Source organism: Heliangelus exortis, chromosome 2, assembly GCF_036169615.1.
Source record: "Heliangelus exortis chromosome 2, bHelExo1.hap1, whole genome shotgun sequence".
NCBI classification, from domain to species: domain Eukaryota; kingdom Metazoa; phylum Chordata; class Aves; order Apodiformes; family Trochilidae; genus Heliangelus; species Heliangelus exortis.
Genome location: NC_092423.1, coordinates 140,180,728 through 140,204,665, shown reverse-complemented (window position 1 = coordinate 140,204,665; position 23,938 = coordinate 140,180,728).

Genomic DNA, 23,938 nt, shown 5'->3' with positions numbered 1-23,938 from the left:
GCCTAAGGAACACAAGTACAAGAAGGTCAACCAGCTTCACAGAACCTTTGCAAGGTACCAAGGTTTCAAGGACTGGAAATATGACCTTTTTGTCTTGTACCATTTTGGGAAATAAATACTTGAAAGCTTGTTCTGCTCTCAAAATAAATATTGCACAGCTGGTTTTCTTTTTCCTAATACCCACGCCTGATCTCCAGGCAGCACTGCAGTAAGTAGCTGGGCGACTCCTGAGTTTGTGACTCCCTGGCCATGCCAACTTATCACTAATGTTTGTGGTAGATCACAACAGGACAACATCCATGCCAACATGTTTTCAGGCTAACATTATCTCCCTACTAAGTTTGTGTGGCTGTGTCTTTGCCCCTTGCCTCCTAATAACTTAGCCTATGTCAACTGAATTTTCCAGGTTTAATTTAATGAATTCTGCTGTACACACAGTAGCTTGTGTATAGGATGTCAGAGAGACCAGAGTCTTCTTTCCTTAGTCCTGTCTTTCACAGTAAGATAAATAAAAGCCTTGACTTCCATCCCCCTCTCTGCCATCGTGCCCCTCTCTGCTCAGGGTTCAATAGCTGCCCAGTGCCCCCAGCCCTCCCATGCATATGGAAAGATGCAATTCAGGGGAGCTAAAGTTCCATTCTCCATTTCACTCAGCTCCCTAAAAATCTGTTCCTGCTAATTAAATAATTAACTCTTCAGAATAAGGAGATTTTCTTTATGCATGTTTGGACAGTACCTAGTAGCACAATAAAGCCCTGGTCACCTTTATGTGCTTCTATAATATAAGTAAATAATAATGAAAAAGAGTTGCCAGAGAAAAAGGTCATAGATCGGCAGAGTAAATCAAACTTTAACAGTCCATCAGGGCTAGACTGCCTAGCAGCAAAACAATTCATCATTAAGAAGTTTTTGTCCTTTATTATAAATTGAGATTTAAAAGAAACACTGAAATCCCTGGGTTAAATTCTGCTCTCAGTTACTCTTGCACAAACCAAGAGCAATTTATTGAAGTCAATGTAGCTGCTATAAACTGGAGGAAGAAAAAACAATTACCTCTATATATTGTTCAAAATAGTATTTTATGCTTCAAATCCAGGGAGTACATACTACAGTTTTAAATACTTACTGCTACATAAATGTGTCTATTTTCTCAAACAATGTACTGATTTGGATTTCTTTGTTATTTGCACTTCTTGTGCCACACTCATTTCAAGCTTATAGAAAGCACAAGGCTTGGATCTCAATGCCTTGAATGAGCAATTTCATCAAAAAGTTAAATCAAACCCAATGAAACCTTGGGGTTTAAATAAGATAAATTACTAAAAGAATACTAAATTAAAGAAAAATAATGATCTGGATTTTTTTAAGTCCAGACTAAAACTGTTTAGACTTCAGGTTTTGCTTGGCCTAGTGGTAGAAAACTGATTCTGAAAAGTCTATCCATTTGAGAGAATATGTGATATTCAGGAAATGTCCTGGCTGTCAAAAATCTCTTTTCAGTCATATATATATATTCATATATATTCATATATATATGAGGCTACAGGAGGCTGTAGGGAGGTGTATATTGATCTCTTCTCCCAAATAACAAGAAACTGGAGAAGAGGAAATGGCCTCAAGTTACACCAAGGGGGGGTTTAGATTGCATATTAGGAAAAAAATCACCACCAAAAGGGTTTTCAGTCACTGGAAAAGGCTGCCAAGGGAAGTTTTGACTTGCCATCTCTGGTAGTATTTAAAAGATGTATAGATGAGGTGTTTAGGGAAGTGGTTCATGGTTGACTTGGCAGTGTTAGGTTAACAGTTTAACTCAATATCTTAGCTATTAACTCAATGCTTATCTTAGCTAATAACTCAGTATCTTAGAGCTCTTTTCCAACTGAATTATTCCATGCTTTATTTTTCTTCTCACATACACCCTGACATCCATCTCTTTGTACTGTATGGCTCACCAATTCTGGCCTGAGTCTGGCTTCGTCCATGCAGGAGCCTCTCATCTTCTACACAATCTTTGTGCAGTAGCAGAGCTGCTAAGCAGATCACCATAAAGGCCTGGCCTTCGTCAGGAGAGAGTATTGAATCCAGTTTTTAAAAACCATCATAGTAACATGCCAGCTGTGTATTTTCTAGTCTTTTTTTCTTTTTCTGCTGTCACAGGATGATTTATAAAGCACCCACCTCTTCTTTAATAACACTTTGTAGCTGATTCTTGCAGATCTAAAAACCAGGGATGTTTAATAACTTCCACATCCCAACCCTGTCTCTTACAACTTTAGTTGTTGCTGGGTCTTAGATGACAGTAGCAGGTGTGGTACTCACCTTTTCTGCAGATTTTTTGGGAGGGTTTAATGTAAATTTTACTATAATATCTGAATAATTTTCTGTAAGTTATGACTCTGTCATCTGGCAGCAGTTAACTACCCTCTTTCCCTCTGCTTCCTCCTCTGCAAAAATAACAATTAAATAAAAAGGACTGTCAAATACCAATGATTTTCACAGTACTAGCTCAGCTCACAGGCTTGAAATGGTCCATTTCCTCTAGTCTTTGTTTATGTCATATAGACCAGTTTGATCAGAATATAAATTGTGTTTACTTCCTGATTCTGATGCCAAAGGCCTGGTAAATTTTCGGGTAATGTTCAGAAAATAGACATCTGATTAAACTGACAAATTTTATAACATGAGACTGCTCCCTAGTCTGATAGGTTGGGTGCTTTTAGTGCTTTGAATGCTAGATTTTTAATTGTAAGCAGAAATTCATATGCATACATTAATAATCTGTGGGTGTCTGGCTTGTCCTTTTATTTGCTTTTTGCATCCTGTAGTGTTTGCTAATATTTCTTATTTATAAGACAAGCAATTGCATCTCTGTATACTGTTAGTAGCAGGGGTTTTACTATCACAGAACATGACAGATGGGCATGTGTGCAGAGTTTTAAATAACAACCCAGATTTATTTTGCAAAACCTATATTTATTAAGCCTGTAGCACAGATAGTTGAAAATGAGAATTTTTTTTTTCCTTTCCTAGTATTGTGTCAGTGAGACTCACCAGAAGTCTGTATTACAGATTACCCGTGGTGGTACATATACTAAGGTATACAAAAGTATCTTACTTATGATCTTAAAGCTGTTAAGATTCAGTCAAGCTTTCTAAAACTGTGCATTCAACCTTCTTGAAAATCTGTAAGAGTTGAAAAAAAAAAAAAATTAACTAAAGAATGACCAAAAATTTCTGTGAGTTTCCAAGAATAATCAGAAGAGAGAATTTTAAATAACTTTCAGCTGCCAGAAACAAGAAGCAAAATAATAAAAAACAACCAACAAACAAACAAACAAAAACCACAAACAAACAAATACAAACAAAACCCAGATAACCATGGGAAGCAGCAAGCCAACTTAGATAGTCTTTGGGTATCTGTCTCTGGAGAGCTTGAGGAAAGTACAAAGACGTTTCCAGTAACTTAAGTTTTACCAAGATTGAAAATAAGTAATTTCTGTCACTTTGTACAGCATCCCACTAGTAGAGGAAGACTTAGTACCTCTTCACATAACCCCTTCAATGTGTAGCATCCCTTGGCAAAATATTCTGAGGTCTCCTACCTCCTCCCTTGATCTCAGCATGAAATCCAGTAACTTCAGTCACTACTACTGAAAAATGTAACAAGAATTAAAAAAAAAAAAAAAAACAACCACAAAATAAAGAAAGAGAAACAGAAACAGAAAAAAAATAGAAAAAAAAGAAAAAATAGAGAAGTAAAACTAGGAGGTGGTTGACAAATTTTAGCACTATAGTCTAGAGGACTTATTTGGACAAATCCTTTTTCAAATCATATCTTCATTCTGAAGGTGCTCGAATACATCTGCTCTGTCTCATGCAACTGTGCCCAGTCATTAGGTCTCCAAATAGCTGTGAAGGAAAGAGGAAAGAGGCATCCTCAGCACCCTTCATGTGAAGGGAGGCAAAGAAAGGGATACAGAATGGGGCAAGAGTGAGGATCATGGAGAGAGCACACAAGGAGGAAGCTTCTCTTCCCAGTCTTTGCTCTCCCTACTACTCTTATATTTTGCCTTGAAATGCCATCAAATAAATGCAGTATGCCTTGTTTTGTTTTTTGGTGGGTTTTTTTTTTCCTTTATTTTGTGTCTTTCTGACCACACAGATTAACTCTGAAATGAACAAGCAGGAGGAAAAGCTGTCACAGGATTTACCAGTGTAGAAGTCCTTTTCACAGGTGGTAACATCCATGTCAAGAGCTACCAAAACACATAGGAAAGGAATTTGGAGATGTGTAAAAGCAGAGGGTAAGGAATGGGACTGTTGAATTTACATCACTGAGCTTGTTTTGGATAAATGAATAGAATTAGTGTCAATGAGCCTTTTACCTTAAGGGGTAACATCTGTGGTTGATTTATCTCTAAATACTTCAGGCAACCAGAACCATTCTAGGAATCTCTTTGTCCTTCTAAAGCAGTTCATCACATGTGACAGCTTTGAATCAAAATATTAGGAAATTTGTCTCTGATTGGAATGGGAGAAGTAAAACATGTCCCTGTTTTTCAGCATATTAAGGAGAACTGGCTTCAAATTCAGTAGTTTTGGACAAAATCAAACTCCTTTACAAGATTATACTGATATATAAAAATAGTAGTAATTTTAAAAAAAATACTTTCATGGTTTGACCCTATATTATGCCTATCTTTCTTCAGCAGATTTAAACCTTAGACAATTGTTACACATACATATAATGAGAAAGGAAGATACCTGGACTGAAAGATGTCTGGACAGAAATATGGTCTTAATCTTCTGGCCAAATATCTTTAGAGTCTCACAAATGGCACCAGAAATTATTTTTTAGCCAACTAATTTGAGCCCCAAATCATTCTAGTCAGAAGAATCCCAAAACCTCTCTCCAAAGCAGATGCCTGCTGACAAGTCCCCTCTTTTGGTGGCATCAATGGGAGGAATGGTTGATTCAGTTACCTGAATGTAGGTACCTGGTGCTGTCAGGTTATGCCACCTGGCCTCCAGCTGTTCTCCCAAAGGGCACACACAGCTCTTCCTTCACCAGAGCTGCCAACCCTCTGCAGCACCACCAGATCTGTGTTAGCAGGATTACCTATGACCTTGGAAATGACAGAATGACTGGGTCTAAGGAACTGCATCCTGCTCTACCCCTCTGCTGCCAGTAACGGATGCTCAAGCACTTTCAGCACACACAGACTCCTGTACATTGCTATATCTAGGTACTACAGCTATATCTAGGTACTCTTGACTCCATATCTGTAAGTTGGCTTCATACCCAACCCAGGATATAACTTTAGACTCCAGGTGGCAGAGGTACTGTGCAGAGATTGTTTCCCTAGGTATCAGAAGCATCATGCTGTGCTTTGCACCCAGTTGGCCCTGACAGCTTAGAAACAGTACCTGTTACTCTAACTGGAATTCATAGCTATTAATGGCTTTACTGCTTTTAGTGACTTGGGTATCTCTTTACAGACATTTATCTTGCCTTAAAAGGCTAAGCCCCCTGATTCCAGGCCTGTGCTTTCATTTCATAACACTCTCTCCTGTGTTGTGCTGTTAAGTTTCATCAGTGAGCCAAAGTGGTAGCTAAGAGGGGACTTCCAAGGGAGAGAGGCCAATCTGCCCAGGGAAGTCAGTGCTGAAGTTCATGGTTTACATCATCATCTGCCACTCACTGATCCTTTTCTACTTTCTTTCCACACTACTTTACCCCTTGACAGCCAGGTTTATGTCCCCTTTACGGCTCTGATTCCAGCTTGCTTTAAATCATTTCCTCTCATCTCTTCTTCTAGTCCATTTTCACTGCTTTCATTTCTCCCCCATGGCTCTCCTTTCCTTCAGCAAATCTGAAGGGAAGCAGCAGCTCTCAAGCACATCAGCTTTGGCTCATTTAAGTTTTTTCACCTGTGCTCCTTACCCTCCTACGGATGCTGCTCTGTGCTAAGGGAATTGGGAAGGAGAAGAGTAGGAGGAAAAGCTATTAGCATACACTGAAGCACAGCTGTATTACGAGGCTCCAAAGCACCGTGTTATTTTATCTGAGCAGGCTGAAGCCAAGATGAATGTGTTTTTGTATGGACATTCACTAACCTTGTCTAACTTCTGAAAAAGACTGATTCTCTTTGATTTCCACAGCAGCTGTTACTGTGTGACTTGCAAGCTCAGACAGATACTGAAAAGGAGCAACATCATGAGCTCACATATTTCTTTACAGAGCAAGGTGAACTCACAGTGAGTTGGAATCCAGTTCCTTTGGAAAACAAGATATTTTGAAATTTATCAGATTGTCTCCTTCTTCTGTTATGTTGAACCCTCTGGAGCTGAAAGGTCATGAAAAATTGTAAAGGGGTTTACCATTTCTGCACAATGCAAAGGAAAAAAGAGGAATGGTCCCAAACTGGTCAGCAGTGAAAGCTCAAAATTCTGTTTTTAGGCTTCATTGTATCGTTGTTGTTTGGTTAGAGAAGAAATGTAATACCTGAGGGAGAATGCAAGTCATTAAGTGCATGTTTCAGATATCAATTCAGAGAAGGGGTAATGGCTTTAAACTGGAAGAGGGCAGATTTGGTTTAGATATTAGGAAGAAATTATTTAGTGTGAGCGTGGTGAGACACTGGCACAGATTACCCAGGGAGAATGTGGATACCTCATCCCTGGAAGTGTTCAAGGCCAGGCTGGGTGCAGCTTTGCCTGGTTTAGTGGGAGGTCTCCCTGCCAATGGCAGAGGTGCTGGAACCAGATGAGTTTTAAGGTCCCTTCCAACACAAACCACTCTATGATTCTATAATTCTAGACACCAGTGGCCTTTGGTTATTGCTAGAGAAAGGTCTGGTTTCTCATGTAACTCATGGCTTATCTGTGTGCCTTGTGCAGATTTCTAGGATTTTTTTAGGGAACAGTACTGCACACCTTATTTTGAAATAGACTGCAGGAGGCAAACTGTGCCAGGACTGTGCTCAAATATTGGATAACCTCAGAAGTTATGTGCTAGGAATAGTAAAAATCACAAAAGAAGATAGAAGACTTTGAAAGCTAGAAAAATCTCTTGCTTTTTGTGTCTGGGCATAACTCACTGCCATCTTTAAAACTCTAAATAAGGATGAGGAGTGACCTCATTGATGTTTATAAATATGCAAAGGGCAAGTTCCAGGAGGACAGAGCCAGGCTTTTTACAGTTATGTCCAATGGTAGAACAAGGGGCAATGGGTACAAGCTTGAGTGTAGAAGGTTCCCTATAAATATAAGGAAAAACTGTGAGGGTGACAGAGCCCTGGCACAGGCTGCCCAGGGAGGCTGTGGAGTTTTCTTCCCTGGAGATATTCAAGGCCCACCTGGATGTGTTCCTGTGTGACCTCCTGTAGGTGACCCTGCTCTGGAAGGGGGGTTGGGCTAAGTGATCGTTCAAGGTCGCTTCCAACCCCTAACTTTCTGTGGTTTCTATTATACACAGGGGGGATACTTTAACTACCACTGTCTTCAATCTTCAGAGAAAAAGATGGCAAAAATGCATGTTGCCAAGAGTAAAGAATTACATCCTATCAAAATGGGACCTTTAACTGAATGCTGAACAGATCTCAGGTGGTCACAATTTTAGGTTATTCTCTATCAGAGCTATAATTCACTCTCCTTGGTAGGATTTAAATGATTTGTACTTGGTATGGCAGTAGCTAACTAGACATGCTAAATTTTTATATAAATATCTTATCATCACATACCTGAAATCTCACAGTTTGCATAATACAAGCTTATATTGATTTGATTCTTTACAGCCCCCCAAGTTTTCTTATTCTCTGGGTGTGTCCATGTCAAATGCAGATCCAGAAAAGCTTTGTTGATGTTAGATGTTGATGTTACAACATGGACAATGACTGTTTGCCAGATACTAGTGACAGAGCTATTCATACAGAGTAGTAAATTACTTCAAAACTGGACTTTAGTAGTCTATTAAATTGAGGATTACAATGTGTGCATTTATTTGCTCTTCTATGAGTGCTGAAAAGTATTATCTTGAGGTTTTGATTAGTCCTTTGATAACCCAATATTAATTTTCTCCTCTATCTTGTATTTTAAAAATTGATATATTAACAGTGTAAAATATTAAAATGCAATTATTTGTTTAGGACAGCAGATTAAAATTTTGATGAAGAGTGATAATGCACACGTAACTACTTTCTAACTGTTCTACTTCAGTGATTTTCCTATTGGCAAATATTTAAAACAGATACAGATGGGTCAATAGCAAATTAAAGAATCTTTTTTATTTCTGTTAAGCTACTTCTGTTTTATCCTTTGTGACCAGAATGAAAAACAGAAAATAAAAGAGGTCTGCCTATCACTTTTTTCCTGATCTGCAAGAGGGTTATAGAAATACACATTATATGGGAGAATGACAATGCCTTCTAGTAAGTCTCCACAGGCACATGCTGTCTAGCATGGTGGCAGCTAAAAGAAAAATTATCTCTGGAAATAAACCATAAAAGTAGGCATATTTCAATGGATGTGATTCAGTGCCTTAACCTCTTGGAGAGTTCATATTTATGTGAATCTTTTATTTCTATATCCATAGTCTCATGCAAATGCTGAATAATATCAGAACACTAAATAAATGGGTTTATTCCATCTTTCTGAAGCCATCAATAGTCTCTGCTCCAGAAAAAAAAAAAAAAGAAAAAAAAAAAAAGCAGCTAAAAATACTTCATGTGCCTTTGCTGGCAATTCAGGCCAGCACCATTTATAAGTTTTAACTCTTCCCAAACCTGGATTTTCATCCATCTCATGATCTCCAGACTGCAGTAAAAGCCTAGTTTTGATGGGAACAAAAAGTCTTGACATTAGACTATGCCATCTATGCTTTTATTGTGAGGGTCAATTTATAAACCACCAGTCAACCCGGACCTTTATTCTATTCTTTACTTAAAGCTGCTGCTAAACTCTCTGGTTTGAAAGATTTCACAGAGCCTCACATGATCTCATCACAACCACCAACCTCAGTAACAGTTTTATTTTTCGTTCTGCACAAAGCATAATCACAAATTCTTCCCTCCCACTTCTAGCCTTAAATCTACAAGTTCTAAAGCATGAAGGACCTCCACAGACTATGAAAGGAAAGTAGTCAGTAAGCTCAGCTGTCCCCAGAACTCATTTTGTGTCTTTCTAAATACTGACCATTCTGGAGTGCCCTACCCCAGATCCTTCCCCTCAGTACATTGCCAGCAATAACTAATTCTTGCTGTTTACAAAATTCCTCACATCTCCAGCTCTCCTCCGTAGCTCTCTCTAAGAACTAAGAAATAGCCTCCAAAATACAAACAAAAAAAGTGCATATTTTCCTTTCCAGAGTGCTCCACTACTGAAATATTTTTGCTTCTTTTTTTTTTCAGAATCTTTAACCTCATGTTAAACACAATCCTCCCTTTTGAAAAAAAATCTGCAGACCCCAGGAAGTAAAAACCTAAAATTAAGTGGTTCTTATGAATATCAGCATTCACTATATAAACATTTGTGATTAGACTGTGTCTAAAAATTTTTGGTAATTTATTTCTTTCTAACCACAGATCTAACTATCCTTCTTTAATAAATTCAGTGGATTCTGAGTTTCCAATGAAAATGGGGTGATGAGAAGGTGGGGTACAAGTCATCAGCAACAAGGAGAAGGGTCTGGACAGACTGAGATGGGGAGGAAGGCCACAAAGATGATCCAGGATCTGAGGAGAGGGTGAAGGAGAGGCTGTGAGGAGCCTCTATGAGGAGAAGCTGAAGGAGCTGGGATTGTTCAGCCTGAAGAGAAGACTCTGGGGTGACCATAGAGCTGCCTTCCAATACCTTAAAGGAACCATTGCAAACTGCTTAGAAATTCTGACAGCATATTTACCAGAGGGAAAATCATGGAAGAAGGTTTAATAGTCTCATAAACTGAATCTCTGTCAGCTTCCTCTGCATCACAGGCCAGTAGTCATGCATGTACAATAAGGATTTCTGAGGTCTCAGCATTGAGATGTGTCACTAGATAGAGTATAAATTTAGAGACTGTGAATGTATTCCTGTAGGAAGAAACTATCTATTTCCCCAGACTTGCTGTCAGGATTAAACTGACTTAAGCAGCATATATGTATTTTAGAAACCTACTGCAAAATGTTCAAGAAGAGTTACACAGAGAACATGGAATACAAGATTTTCCTTAAACATATGGCAGAAAGCATATCAGCATGAGTTGCTTCTATGACATTTCCCCTTCCTCCCATCCCCTGAATTGCTGTGAGGCAAATACAAAGTCTAAGTGAGGATCTGGAAGAGGAGAAGAAAAAAGTAGGAGTTGAAAATCAGGGCTGGAACTCAAAATCAGAGGATTCCTGGGGTTCCTGTTTTCTTTTTGAACAGGCATTTGCACTTCAGTATCTATTGCAATAAAAATTCTTGAAATTCAGTAATCCCTAAGTCAACTAATGAACCAATGAAGGGATTATTTTGTGTATTTACAAATCTGTGTAACTAACCTAATAATGAAATTCTTTTGCTGGGACTTTTAACATATTCCTATCTCTACTACAGAGATACTTCACTAAATTATAAAATTGAAATGTGTCTCAGGTCCCTTTATGCAAAAACAGAATAACAGCGCTTCCTGTCTGTAATGTTTTAAGTTGTAAGTAATTTGGGAAGGAAACTAGGTCTACTGATGCCAGAGGCTACCCCTGATCATCTGTGTCCACTGGTAACAATGAAAAGCTCCAAACATTTGCAATCTTGCAACATTAAAAATAAATCTGAACACAGGGAAGTACAACAAACCATTTTCATCCTCTCCAAATCTAGTTTTTGTGATGCTCCTCGGAGGCCAAATAAGGCTATAAATATACTATTAAAAGTGATTTCATAAAAATAGAAAGAATCAGACAGCATATTTTCTGTCCCTCCTCAGTCACCCAGCAATATGTTAATCCTGAACTCCAAATATATAATTTTATCCATGCTCGGATCCGTGTGTCAATTTATACAGCCATGAACATATGCTGGGGAAAGCATGATCGGAAAACGTAGCAGGTTTTTCAGCACCAAAACCTTGATACCAGAGTTCAAGACAGAGAGAAAAAGTGTGATGAAAACCCCAAGACATTTCATCAGCTTTGTTTCTTTTCCTGACTGAGACCTGAGCTCCACCCATCAGTGGTTTCACTCTCCTGTCTTGCTGTCTTTGCCTGAGACAGGAACTCTATGTGATGCCCCAAATCCATGATGACTGTGTGTATTCCCACAGTTTGGGAGTTACAGCCCTCCTAATGGAAGTGAGCATCTCAAATTCCGTGTCAAAAGGGATGCTAAGCTGTGATTTCATGAAAAAGCTGGCGGGGTGATTTTTTTAGACAAAAGGTGAACAGTCAGTTGTACAGTCTTTACCAAAATGTGCTATGAATGAAAACATTCAGCTTTGTGACACTGTCAGGAAAACAAACAATAAAAATCAGTGATTCTCAGCATTCTCACATTCATGAAAGTAGTTGAAACAACTGAAACAGTTGTTTTACTGGTAAATTCTGCTTTTTAGTCATGCTATTAACCTGTTTCTCCAGTAGAGTTTTCAGGCTCAGAGAGCACTGAGGTTTCTAATTTGGGATTTCATAAGTGGAGCAAAGTTGATCTCATTGAAACTGACAGTGGAGAGAAAAAGCAGATCCAAAGAGTAATTTTTAAATGACAAAAAAGCTCTGCCAGGCTGTATTCAGCTTCAAAAAGTTAATGGTCCAATGGCTGAGATCTTAATACAACCCTGTCGTGGTTTAACCCCAGCCAGTAACTGAGCATCACAGAGCCACTCATTCACTCATTCCCCAGTGGAATGGGAGGAAGAGAGCCAGAAGGGTAAAAGTAAGAAAACCCATGAGTTGAGATAAGAATAGTTTAATAATTGAAATAAAATAGCAATAATCATCATCATCATCACCATATAATGAAAATAATAAAGAGAAGTAAAACCCAAGAAAGACAAGTGATAGAAATAACAATTTCTCACTGCCAACTGACCAATGCTCAGAAAGTTCACCAGCAGTCATTCCCCCCTAACCTCTTCCCTAATTTTGTTGCTGAGCATGACATTTTATGGAATATCCCTGTGGAGAGTTGGGGTCAGCGGTCCCAGCTGTGTCCTCTCTCAGCTTCTTGTGCATCCCCATCCCACCCACTGGTGGGTGGGGTGAAAAGTAGGAAAGGCCTTGATGCTGTGTGAGTACTGCTCAGAGAAAATTGGAATATCCCCGTGTTATCAGTGTTGTTCCCATCACAGATCCAAAACATAACCCTATACCAGCTACTACAAAGAAAATTAACCTCTGTCCCGGCCAAAACCAGAAGAACAGGAAGACAATAAATTTATAATGTCACCAAGACCCAGATAAATTACCATTTTTGGGTATCATCGTGTAGACTTAATAGTCCAATGCAGTAAGCAAGAGCAAATGCTGCAGACATAGCAGGACGTTCTTGGGCATTTATGACAATGGTCCTGGGTGCTGCAGTCAGAAGCTTGAGCAGATTTCAGAATGTGTTATCACTGCCCAGAGATAACCCAGGAATAGGCATGGCTGTACAGAGACAGGAGAAACAAAAATGGCAAGAAGTTGAATTTTCCAGTTTTAAATATTTCTGTAGCATTTCAGTTTATCAGGCTGTCCCTTGCTGGAATACAAATACCTACTGGTATTTGTAGCCAGCCTTGCTATCAAGTTTTTTTCTAAGGAGCTTATGGGGTTTTGAATTTCTTACCATACTGAAAGTTCCTGAGCTATTTAGCCTGAGTTCAGCTTTGAGCTGCAAAAGGAACTTGAAGTCCCATTACACTAACAGCATCTGCAGGGTATTTTTTACAAATACTGGTATCAGCTATTCAGATTTTAAAACAGCTTGTGTAGCTATCCTCCATCATGTTGTTTAACTGAAGTGTCTTAACAGTCTGTAGTATAAAAATTATAACAAAAATGTCCTTAATATGCTAATTCCCTTTAAATGTTTCTGCAGCCAAGGCCTCATAAGAGAAAGTGTAATTATCTGTTCAGCACTGACTCCAGGTATGATAGCTGTGTCCTTTTCATTTTGAAGTGAATTTCTTTGGAAATTTTGAGTACAATTATTTTCAACTATAAAAGAGAGTATGAAATTTTAAAAGCAGCAGAAGAAGATGGCTTAGGGATGGAGTTTCAGTCTGAGAGGGTCTTTCTAATTGAGATAAACAGGTCATGCAGTTCTCCTGATTTTTCTTTCTCAAACCTTTCTTATAAAGCATGAAGCTAAAGGAAAACAACATTTCTCACCCACAAGAACCCAGATTACTTAATACACACACCTGACAAGAGCAAATCTGAATCACCACATTTTTCAAGGTTTACACATGAGTAGGTGGATTGTGGTTTTGTTGCAACCTTCCCTCTGGGAGATCAGACTTCACAGGTCTTGGACTAATTTGCACAGAGAGCAAATCAGAAGGACATTAAGAACCAATATAAATACATTAATAAGCCTTAACGAGTTCCTTGGCTGGCAATCAGGAGTGCTGTGGCCTCAAGCAGTGACAGAGTAACTGGCCTGAATTTTTTGTAGTAATCATAGCAAAGTGGCAGATGTTGTTTACATCCAGTGTTGGAGGATTCCCCTTGAACACAAGCTCAGATCAGGCTGTGACAGACTGAGCTGGCACTACAGAGCACTCCGCTCCCTTTTAGGGAAGATTAACCAAAAATAAATGGATTCCCTCCAGTATTCACAAGCAGCTCTAGCCCTGAAATAATTATGCCTTTGTTCAAAGCTTTAGAGCCTTTGTGGGAAGAAGATAGAAAGGAAAACACCCTTCAAAAATACAATTTTAGTAACTGCCCAACATTAAGTACTCTTTCAATTTCATGATATATTCTCCACCATGACTTTCATGTTCTTTTTCAAAGTATAAGGAGGGGCACGAATTCACTTATTTTTTATAATGTGTGTGCCATAATCTATGTTGCCCTGGTCAGTATTTGTAGAAAACTTTGGGAACACATCACCTGACCCATGGCTTCACTAACTCTGTGCTTGAAAACTTCTAGGAGTTCCAATGACACCTTCAAAGAGCTTGTGAGTTGCCTATTCCAGGCTGTCGCTCTGATGATGCCACAGTTCCCACCTCCTAGGGAAGAGCCTTCCTCGTTGGCACTCAGCATTTTCATGTTGCTGTTACCTATAAGGAGCAAGTTCTGCCCTTACACAGATTTACAATCACCTTATTCTTGTAATGCATCTCCATTTATTCTTTCCATCAGTCTGTGTAGGCCAGCTTCACAGGAGTACATTTGATAATGAGCTACAAGGCATTTCTGACCCATCAAAACCCTTAAAGAACAGCATATATAGCACTTACTACAACCCCCTCATACACATTAGTAGCCATTTTCCAATTTTCAGGCCTCATTTTCATGTTTTGTTTTGCTGTGGGTTTTTCCTCCAGCAGAATAATGACACCTGTGTCATGAAAATTCATGATGGGAATGGCAACACCACAGTTGAGTAACATTCCTAGGATATTCTTTAAAAGAGGAAATAAAGCCTGGGTTTGTCTGAAAAATGCAGATTCTGGAAATTTCATCCATGTAGTTGCTCAGACATCCACTACTGGAAATTGCATTTTGGAACCTAAATGCTCATGAAGCACTGAGCACTGAGCATATTCACACTGAGCCTGCAATAATTTGTCATTACTGCCCTTCATCTGGTGGGAACACCTCTCCTTAAATATTTTAAAGAGCTCCCCAACAGATGGATAATTCTGCTGTACAATCAAAAATGCAGTGTTAAAAAGAGATAGTTTTACGTTTGTTAAAAAAAGATAGTTTTACATTTAATTTTTAAGTAAGATTGGTGCATTTAATATTGTTAAATTAAATGTCATGTCTAGTGGATAAAAATGTTCTTCCTCAGAAGCATCTCTTAAAGATAAAAAGAGTTAGGATGCTCCTGACCTGTATATAGACTATATTTCCTAGTGAATGATATATAACAACCCCAGCAATGCTACAGGCCTGGGGAGGGGTGGATGGAAAGCTGTCCAGCAGAAAAGGACCTGTGGGTGCTGATCAACACCTGGCTGACTGTAAGTCATCAGTGTGCCCAAATGACCAAGAAGGCCAACAGCATCCTGGTTTGTATCAGGAATACAAAGAGAAGTATCAGTGGATACAAAGAGAAGGGAAGTGATCATGCCCCTGTACCCTTTTCAGCTCTGGATCCCTCATTGAAAGACATCGAGATGCTGGAGCAAGTTCAGAGAAGGGCAACCAGGCTGGTAAAGGGTCTGGACAACAAATCCTGTGAAGAGAGGCTGAGGGAATTGAGAATGTTTAGTTTGGAGGAGGCTGAGAGGAGACCTTATCACTCTCTACAGCTACCTGAAAGGAGGATGCAAGGAGGTGGGTGCTGGGCTCTTCTCTAAATAAAAATAGGAGTAGAGGAAATGGCCAGAAGTTGCACCAGGGGATTTTTATGCTAGATATTTACTGAGAGAGTAGTCAGGCATTAAAATGGGCTGCCCAAGGAAGTGGTTCAATCACAATGTGTAGATGAGGCACTTCAGGACATAACTCCAGTGGGCTGATGGTTGGATGTGGTGATCTTAGAGGTCTTTTTCAACAGTGACAATTCTGTGATTCTGTTCTTTCTGTTTTACTGAAAATCTGTTCCTTCAATAAATCATTTTATGCTTAAGTGTACTACTAACATAATAAAAATGATTTTACATTTACATTTACATTTACAAAATAAAAATGGAGTGTGCCTTTCTAAAAAAATCACAGTCTTGCCATTTATGAATTATTCCTTTGAATTATTTATTAAATCAAATACTGTAAGACAACAAATGATCAGAGTATGTTCTGAATTCAACAAAATCAGCATTCCCTGATTGAGAAGCATCTGCAGAAAACTGACAAGTCACACAAACTGCAACATATTAAAAAGAATCTAGCGAAGAAACTTTCTATTTTGGAAGTTTTGAAAGAGGTGTTTACATGCTCTGCATGTAATGTTCTTTCCTCCAAAAATTTCTTTCTTTCTATTAAAAAATTGGGTTTTTTATGTGTTGATAGATCTCATACCCATATGGACAACCTCTCCTGTGTAGCAATTTCTTCCCAAACTCCACAGCCCATCTATAAACTAGAATAAAAATTGTCCTTGAAAAGGAAGTAAAAAGCCTACTACAACCCCCATGCATACACTGTAAAGTAGTAACAAGTCACCTTCAATCCCTTCTTGCATTATTGGGGATTTTTTTAAATGTCACCAGTCTACCAAATATAAAACTGGTTCTATCCTGGTATTTATATTACTGCAAAATCTGAACATCTCTAACTGCTTGGAAGAGAACCAGTTTTCTACCTTATCTGATTTCTTTGAAAATTGCTGGAGAAGTATCTTGAAGAAAATAGAAGTTTTGTAGTGCTTTTAAAATAAGCAGAAGGCTAAAGCTTATTGACGGGAGAAAACAAACAGAAGATGGCTTTTGTTTATCATTCTAGGAATCATAAAAATGGTAGTTTTCAACCAAAAGGACTTTATTCTACTCTTGCAACTTGTTTATTCTTATAGCTTACAATTTCTTGGTGTTCTTATTCCTTTTCTTCACTGTCCCTGGACTGGGATGGGAAAGCCTAGTACCTCATTGCTTTCTATAGATGATAATGCAAAAATTCATTGTCAGAGCAAGCCCCAGCAGGGTGTCTTAACCATTTAATGCTGTGGGTTTCCAGGCATGATTTATGTGTTCAGTGGGTGGTAGGCAAGCAAAGTTGGGTAGATAAACAGTAGTTCTCCAAATATTTTAAAATTAACATGTGAAACACCAAAAATGGATTTAGGACAGAGGGGAAGCTTATGGAAAAAAAAATAAAATAAGAATGTGTTGGTAATTTGTTTGGTAAATTGGAAGATCTTTCTCTGCTTTCACAGCAGATGAGGCCAATAGCATTCTGCAGGTGGGATGAGAACACAAACCAGTGTGGGTGAGGTTTCCTCTGTAGCGTATGCATGCAGGCACGGGAACTGACTCCTTATTGTGCACCAGGGGTTACAAAACTAGTTTACTTGTCTAATGGCTGGTTTACTTGTCTAATGTTTTTTTTTTATTCCTTCTCTTTGCAGGAAATTAGTGCATCTGGACCCCTGAGCAAAACACAGCAGAAGTCTAACATTTGGAATTACCAGCCAGTTTTTTCAGCATGACACTGAACAGAACTGAGGGAAAAAACAGAAGAAAAATTGTTTTCATCGAGGATGTTCGTGCTACACAACTCAAAAATAAGGATGGGAAAGAAAAGAATTCAATATACCTAATGTAAAATACTGCACAAATGAAAAACTGAAAGATGGGTGATAATCTAATGTCTTTTGAAATAAATCTTTGTATGCTGTGGCAAGATGCAGCGTGAGGTCACAACATGACCTTCACAACAAACAGAACACTCCAGGAGTACTTACCATATGTAAAGAAATAATAACTAATAACAGAGATAAAAGGGTGTTTTACATCTATATACCACATTTCACTCAAAAGGATTCCGAAACACTTGACAAGTTTAAAAATCTACACAGATTTTTTTAGAAAAAAAAGTCTACAATTTCTTCCACTGGCAAAACAGATATCTTCCATAAACAGCAGTATGTACATAAGAAAGAAAAGATCATAGTGTGCTATAGGTAGAAGGTCTGTCAAAAGACGAAGCATTTAGATTCTGGTTTAACTTGCTTCTTCTGGTTTTAGTTCTTCATTTTTTGTGGAGTTATAATCTGAAGAAACCTGATATTCAAAATCCATCTGCACATGGCTCTGAGCAACCCACACCAGCTGATGCTTCCTGAGCCAGTGGGCTGGACTAGAAGACCTCAAGATGCTCCTTTCAATCAAAATGATTATGTAATTTTCCTGCATAGCTGAAGCAAAAATTTATTTGCTGGTATATGGAAGCAATCATGCAATTTCATCATAAAATACCTACCTGGCTATTTAGTCTTAATCTCTGAGAGATCTCAAAAAGGGTTTCAAGCTGCTAAAGCATCAGATTAAGGACCAAGGACATACTTTTCCAATATTGATATCAAGTACTCAGACTTAAGAAAAGAATTGTCTTCGGAACAAGAGAATGGAGGTTTTTTTCCTCTACTGAACACCATGAAAAAAAGACAGCTGCAGGTCTGGCATTTGAACCAGATAGTAATAGTAGCTGGTAAGGAATGTAGAATCTAGGATGCTACAAAATCCTTGGTCTGGTGATTGGGATTTCAGAGTTTGCCCATCTGGAGCAATGGTTTTTACCCATACTGCAGATCTGGAAATTTCTGTTGCATGGAAAGACAGAAGCTTTCATAACTGTAAGTTTAGGAAAGCTCTGAGGTAAATTTTCACCTAACCTAACCTAAACATGAAGCTGTAAAATATTTCAAGCTGTTAGGAATGCTGGCAAAAAATTCAGACCAAGTATTCAAGCAGGCAGGCGTTTTTCATCAACACACAAAGTTCAGGGGTGAATCCTAAGCAGATACTTCAGAAATTAAACTTGCCAATATAACACACCTAGCTGATTTTACATGTGAAATAGGCAAACAGAAAAACCCAGGAAAAATACTTCAGAGAATCCCAAACAGTTAAGTGCTTAGCTGGTTGTTCTGAAACAATTTGTGACAATTAAGCATGGGTTGGGCACGATATTGAATAACCTGATCAGGTTCTAAATAACCTGATCTGAAATCCACTGTTTGAAGAAAACATCAGAGAATTAAAATTTAAATCTTGATAAATATATACATACACTCATGCACAGACATTGTCCTGACATTTAAAGGATAATGCTTAGCCAGCTGTGTTTCTATTTTCTTTCATGATTCACAGATGTAAAGTCCAGGCTGATAATAACACAGGGTGAAATATCTTCCCTCCATACTGCTGAGCTTTTTGAAAACCTTTTTTAAGATAACCGTGCCAAAGCTCCAGGTGCTCTCCAGGTCAAATTGATGATGGGATGGAAGGAAGCACTTTCATCTGGCATTACTGAGAAACAAATAGCATCCTGATCTGGCTCAGTCCCAGGATGTACAGAATAAATGAGTCTATATTTTTATAGACTTGAGCTGCAAAGCAGAACTACTTAATTATACATAGCTGAGTGGCAGTTCAGATATGTGTAAGAGTCTGTTCCCACAGCCAAGAAAAGGCCAGCTTTTTAAGCATTATTTAGGTTTTATACAGGGGACTAGCACCTGAAGTGTTGGTGAATAAGATGAAATCCTCCTTCCAGACACTAGAGCTCAGAGGAAAAGCAATAATCCTTGGTTAGTCCAGCATCAGGATCCTAAAACCCAGGATTAATGTGTTGAATAGCATCAGAAGACACCACTTACCCTGAAGATATAGAAAAGGATTTATCCTCAGTTAAGAAGCAAGACAAGGAAAGAACAGGAGTGAGTAGGGCACTGCTGTGTGAACACTGCCATACATGTGCTGTGTTGTCACCACTAAGCTCTAGCATCCACATTTTCCTGATACCTTCTCATGAATTCAGGAAAGGAGTCAAATATCTGAAGCAAAGGCAAAGTGATAATTAATTGGGAAAGCAATATTTTTTTTTTTTTTTTTTTTTGTAAAAATGGAACAGATATTTGCACGTTGTTACGTCAGACGTGTAAAATGAAAGGGAAAAATGTATAGGATATAAGATACAGCAGTAAGAGTAAAGGATATAAGAAAACATAGCCTGACATTTAAAAATACAGTTGCCAAATGGGTCTGTACACTGGAGTAACCACACATTCCATAAAACTGCATAACAAGTAAGCAAATGAGGTTCCCACCCCAACAAAAAGACAAACGCAGAGCAAAGAAGTAAAAATTACAAAACTGGAGATCTGCTTACTGCAGCTGGGTATGAGTCTCATTAAAAAGAAGGTGTAAGCAAATCTTTGGATCACATTCAGTTGTGATGCCAAAACAGAGAGAGTAGAATCAGAGAGAAACTAAATACTCCATGGAGCAGGAACAGTGTCCTCTATACCTCTGCCCATTGCAAATGTAATGTACCCCTGGAAGTCATGGTCAATGGAGGCAATGCATTGTGTGTTATGGAACCAAAAATCAGTCCTAAAGACAGATGCAGTGATTCCCAAAGGCTCTTGTAAAAAGGAACTTTAAAGTTTAATCTGAAAACATGAAGAACTGTAAGGAAGTGAAGCCAGGTGAAGCCCTGATGGCATTTCTTGTGAAGTCACTTGCAGAAATCTCCAGTGAAGACAACAGCCAATAGCAGGAGTTATTGTGTATATTTACAAAATCTCAGTAAAAGCCTGCTTTGAGAGAAAAGAATATATCAGTCCTAAGTTTTAACCCAACTTTCCTAAAAGTTTGGCTGATATCTATTGTACCATCATTTTTCTATAGATTCTTTCACTTGTTTTCTCCCTGGATCAGCTGCTAATCACTGTGCCGTTCAGAATGATCCCTTTTATTTTGCCCAGATTTTCTTCACAGAGGGGCTGATTTTTTTTTAAATACAGTTGTGCTCCAAAGCTTGGTGCAACCCTGAAGGACCACACTTTCTGCAACAGCAGGTGTGCATTCAAGTGAGATATATCACTGACTGTGGGAAGAGGCGTTTGAGTTCAGGTTTTTTAAACTTATAATATAAAAAATTGCAGAGGGAAGGACCCAAAGTGAAGGTCTTATAGATTCACAGCAGGGCTCCCAGAAACTGCTGGATGAGATATCAGTGTGAAAGGAAGAGCTGAAGCAGTAGGCATCTCATCAGAAAGGGAAAGTCTGCTTCCTGGCTCAGTGAAACGTATAATCTTCTTCTGTTTGTTAAAACAAAACAGAGCAAAAACGAATTTCAGAAATCAGAAGATTTGCTGCAGTTCCCCTATGGAGGAAAGATGTCAATAAGCCTGCTGTGAGATGCTGGGCTGCTCAGCTATGGTGAAGCAAGAACAGATCCAGACTGTAATGTTTGATGATCAGTCTGGTGCTTACTTCTTTTCTTTTTCTTTGCTTTATTGTACTTTCATGATATTCCTGAGACAGATCCATATTCTTTACAGAGAACCATAATGCCTGAGGCTTGTAACCATATGACCTCTCTCAGTGCAGTCATAAATCCTGCCTTTTGTATTTTCTCAGCTTTAAGTTGTCTTTTGTGTCACGTTCACAAACACCTCCTGCAGATTCGGAGGAGGCTGAGATTTTTGTTGTGTTATTTTTCCCCTCTCTAGCACTGCTATGAGTTGTGGGTTTCTTGATCCTGCAGCAGTCATGAAGAAACCAGAGAGATAATCACCAAGAGCCAGCAGCTGAGGATTGCAGAGCGCGAGCTCTTCATGTTCCTGATGACTCCCTGCCCCTGCAAAAGAACTTGTCCCTCCCCTGTGGTAAAGTCTTGTGTTCTGCCACTACCAGGGCACATCTAAAATTACTCACCCAATGCCACAGGGCTTAGAGAGGTTTTTCCTGAAGAACCTAGAGTCTGTGTAGCTTTTGTTATTCCTCCTTACAACACCACAGAGCACTCGCTGCCTGGCTGGGCTCTCTTGCCTTGTCCCTGCTGCAAAGCAGCCCGTTCAGAGGCACAAGTGATATCTGTACTAGAAGGCTGGGTGTGGTCTGCCCTGAAATTCTTACTCTGTATGACACATCAGCATCTACTACCTCTTCAGTTAAACTGCTTGTTTGTTTATTTTGTTGCTTCATCCGAAATTCTCTGTTGGATATTAAACATCATTTGCAGTAACCACATAAACGGGGTGCACACAGGTTTTAGAAGGTGAAAATTACTGCGAGTGAAGAGAGACAAATTATTATTTGTGTTCTATTATAATTAATTACTTTGCTCAGCTGGAAACCATGTTACAAGTCTTAGGTGTTTGCAAAAATGAATGGCCTTGCAAAATGCAGCTGGCAGCTAAATCCATTCTTGTCACCCATGCTGGTTTTTGGTGCTCTTAGCTCTGGATAGATGTGCCTGCCAAAGGCTCTCAGAGGCCCATTAGTGTCTGGAGTGGCTATGCTCTTAAACAGACATTTTTATTGTTCTCTGATCTTTGATTCATAGTAGTTACAGGCACCTGGGAAATTCATGTTACACATAAACAGCTAGAACAAGCCAGATAACCAGGCCTTGCACAAAACCTGCACATTATACATATATTGATAATTACACATCAGAAGCCATCTGTTGAAATACAATTATTTGTCAGAACCTTTTCTCAGCCTGCTGCTATAATTCAGGACCCGACATGTTCATGTAAAGAATCATTAAATCTCCCTTTCACTTTGTGAAGGAATGATGTCCCAGGAAGCAGTCTGACTAGAAACAACTTCTGAAAGTTTAATTAGCTCACATAGGAGTGTCAGTATCAGATGGGTGGCTGAGCAGCTCTTGATAAGACCACAACCCCTGGTATGTCTGTAGCTGTAAGGTTGCCATGGCCAATGGTCTGGCAGCCAGTGGGGATGACAGAGACACAGTAAGTCTGGGAAGCAGGGGGGACCTGAGCATCCTGGTACCCACCCCAAAAGGATGCAGCTCCCACAGCTGACTCAGGACATGGAAGATGTTATCACTGCTGTAATCAGAGGGCAGAAAATAGGCTTCTTAGGATATTCTGGTCTTCTCCGACACAGTGCAAGATATCTGGGTTTGATTCTTAGGCCAATGGCTATCACCTTAAAATGGTGCAGGTACCATATTTCTCCTGGCAAGAAATTACTGAAACCTTTGCTCTCACATAACCTGTTGATGTATGCATAATTGACAAACATTGCATTATGCAGTCATTCAAAAGTAGGATATATTTTCATCCGTGATGACTACTTTCTCTTTGTAGGGATCCTGTCGAGGCAAAGTTTTAAAGGATTCTTTAAGAGAGAGGACAAGCTAAACTGACTTGAATGTCAGTATATGAGAGTCTTCAAAGGAAATTGAAATAGTTACAGTATGAAATTGAAGGAACATTAATCACACAAAGCAGATTAAAGTCATTCAGACTCTTCCAAAATACTTTTAAATTTTGACAATGATAATTTATAACTGATGTAGGTTTGCTGTTCAACATAAAATGCAGTTAATTCAGCTGGGAGTCAACTCTATTTTATTTTATTATTTCCTCCACAGAGACACTCTGCTGGCTCAAGACCACCATCCTGAAGACTTTCAGGATATTGAATCAAGGCTTAACCAACCAAGAAAGCAACATTAAGCATACATCTATTTTTCAGTTGTCACAAAACTTCACAGACCTTTAAAATTAAAGGCTATCTAAATGTATGCTGCATGTTCTAGTACAGAAACAAATGTTAGCTTTTGATAGGCCATACAGTGTGGGAAGATGTTTTTTTGTGTAGTCTAAAGTGTGAGTCACTTGAAAAAATAAACACAGAGTGTAGTGAAAAAGAAGAATTATCAAAGAAAAACTGCCATGGAAAATGAAGGCAGTAGGAGCAGTCAGCATCATGAAGGATTGAGTGTCTTTGTACATGATATGTATAATAATATGATCAACCAAGGAATGCAAGAATTTTGAATATGTTAAAGAAGTAATAAGATCCTGCATGATAATAAATGAAGCTGGGCAAATGTCTCTGATGTTATAGAGTGTGACTCAAACCTAGTAAAGATTAAGAAAAGAGCTAGTTTCCTCCAGATTTTAATCCAAATTACACAAAAGAAGTCCTTTGGCATGGCCATTCTTAAGAATGCTTGTCTGAAGAGTAAAGATAATTTTATTTAAAATTAATATTAGTATTTAAAGAAGGCAATCACAAGGTCAGATATTATAAGATTTGCTGAACTAAGTCATTAAACTTTTTCATCAAAAAGTCAAGCATATTGTACTGTTGCATAGCACTGTGCTACTTGAT